Here is a 3,007-nt window from a genome sequence, read left to right as displayed (position 1 = left end):
CACCAGACCTCCCCATCCAGGGGGCATGTTGACTGATATTCTTATACACACCAACAGAGAGAGAGAGTTAGAAAAATATGCAAATACAATCTGCTGGCTCTATTTTGATTACTCGTGTGTATATGATTTCAGGGCTGACCACTCTGAAGTGGATAAACAATTAGAGGGCCCATCCCCAGGAAAGGCTAATTCTTCTCTCAGCAGTCATTAGCGGCCTGTAGCTCTTTGTCTGGGAGTGAGATTCCATCAAATTTTCGCTCTTCTTCCTAACTATGACTATTAATATTGTATCATTGTTCAGTTCTTGTTTAAGCTGACATTTCTAAGAGGTGTGAGAGCTGACTTCCTGGTCCTCTTGTTCTTAAAACCTTTCTGACCCCTCTTTTATGATGGTCTCTGAATCTTAGGTGCAAGAGTAATATTGAATACGTATCTTGATCTCATTGTATTGTGTCTAGTTGTGGTTTTTTTTGTATTGGTGTCCATTTGATGTAGAGTATCTTCTTTGATGAGGAGGAGGGGATGCAATAATAGAATATGTTAGTCTAGTAAAGTGGAGGTGGTAGGGTTGTCTTTTGAGATCCATCACCGCCCTAGCTCTGGGTAGTTGGCTAGATTCCTAGTACCTAGATTCCTAGTACTAGGCATGATTTCTATCTAGTTGCGTGGGCCTTAAGTTCAATTAGAAAACTGATGGTTACCACGAAGACATGAGTAACACTAATGCATCTTTATGAATTTCTTGCCATACTGGTCAGTGTTGTTATTATGCAAGACTTTTACATAATTAGATACATTTATTCCATAATAATTCATATTTTGAGGCTGTAATGAATTGTAGTTCCCCTGATTTCTTCCTCAGTATACTTGTAGTTTGTATGTAGAAAGGATACTGATTTTCTGAGTGTTAATTTTATAACTTTCTACATTGCTGAACATTGATAAACACAGGTGTAGGAGATTTCTGGTAGAATCTATAGGGTCTTTTATGAATAGAATCATATCATCCAGTAGTAAATATCCTTTGACTTCTACTTTTCCAATTTCTATCCCATTTATCTCCTTCACATATCTTATTTTTCTACCTAAAACTTCAAGCACTATATTGAATTTCTTGCTGAAGCTAAGACTTCTAGTTCTGTATTGAACAGAAATGAAAGAATGAAATTCTTGTCTTATTCCTGGTTCTAGTAGAAAGACTATGAATTTTTTTCTCTGTTTACCAAGATATAAGATATTTGCTATATATTTGTTCTATATTGCCTTTATTATGTTTAGACATGTAGCCTATTTCTCTAGGTTCTCCGTACTTTTTGTCCTGAAAGAGTATTAGATTTTGTCAAAGGCTTTTTCTATAATTATAGATACAATCCTGTCACTTCTGTCCTTCAGTCTGTTTGTGTGGTGGATTACATTAATTGATTTATATATATGTTGAATCATCTTTGGAATCTTAACTGATAAACTCTTTGATATGTTCTTCAATTCTGTTTGCAAGTATATTACCAGGAATTTTTTAAACTATACTCATCAGACAACTTGCCTGTAATTTACTTTTTTGTCAGTTCTTTGCCTACTTAAGGTGTCAGGGTAATATTGGCTTCATAAAAAGAATTTGTATATCTCCCATCATTTTCTATTTTTCAAAATAATTTGAGAAGATTTGTGTTAGTTCTTCTTTGAAGTTCTGGTATCATATTGTGCTGTGCCTATATGGTCTTATTTTTATTGATGTTGTTGGGAGTTTTATAAATTGCTGCGTTTATTTCATTGATTTTTACAAGATTATTCAAATTACCTCATCTTTTAGTTTCAATAGGACATATATGTCTAGAAATCCATCCATTTCTGTTAGAATTTCCATGTAAGTGGAATATAGATTTTAAAGCATGTTGCTATGATTCTATGCATTCTTCGGTGTATGTTATAATATTTCCATTTTCATCTCTGATTTTATTAACTTGAGTCCTTTCTTTCTTTTGGTTAATTGACTATAAGTTTAACATTTTTTCTTAATCTCAAAGAACCAACTCTCCACTTAATTGATTCTTTGTATTATTTTTATTTGCTTTTTATTTTGATTTAATTAATTTCATCCCTGAATTGTATTATCTTCCCTCATATAACCCTGTTATATTTGATCTTCTTTATCCAATGCTTTCAGGTATATCATGAAGTTATTAATATGAGATCTCTCAAGTTTTTTGATGTAGGCATTTAGCATTATAAAATTGCCATTTAGGAGGCTATGGGACCCAGTGGGATTCATTGAATCCCATACATTTTGGTATATTGTATTTTCAGTTTTACTCAATTCTGAGAATTCTTTAATGTGTTTCTTGATTTCTCTCTGGACCCAATTTTCATTCAATAGTATGTTGTTTAGATTTCATGTGTTGTGTTGTTTCTATTGTTGTTGATACCCAGCTTTGTTCCTGTGTGGTCATATATAACTCAGGGTGTTATTTTAATTTTCCTGTATTTATTGATCCTTCCTTTGTATCCTAACATATAGTCAATTTTTGGAGAAAGGTCCATGGTCTTTTTTAGTCTTTAGGTCGAATATTCTCTAAATTTCCATTGCTGGAGTTGGACAGATAGCTCAGCAGTTAAGAGCACTGCCTGCTCTTTTAGAGGTCCTGAGTTCAAGTCCCAGCAACCACATGATGCCCTCTTCTGGCATGCAGGTGTACATGCAGATGGAACAGTCACATACATAAAATAAATAAATCTTTAAAATTTTTATCTAAATGTCCATTGCCATTTGATTTATAGTTTCATTTAAATCCACAATTTTCTATTTAGTTTTGTTTGAGTGAATTACTGTTAGTGAGTATAGAATATTGAAATGACACACATTCACTGTGTTGGTGTTAATCTGTGATTTTAGATCTATTAATGTTTCTTTTATGAAATTGTTTGTTCCTGCATTCCATATATATATGTTTAGAGTTGTAATAATTTTGGGTGATATATCCTATAGCTGATGACTTGTTTGGTTGAAGTA

This window comes from Acomys minous (genome assembly GCF_964271855.1).
Source record: "Acomys minous genome assembly, chromosome: 7".
NCBI lineage: Eukaryota > Metazoa > Chordata > Mammalia > Rodentia > Muridae > Acomys > Acomys minous.
Note: the sequence above shows the minus strand (reverse complement) of the source record.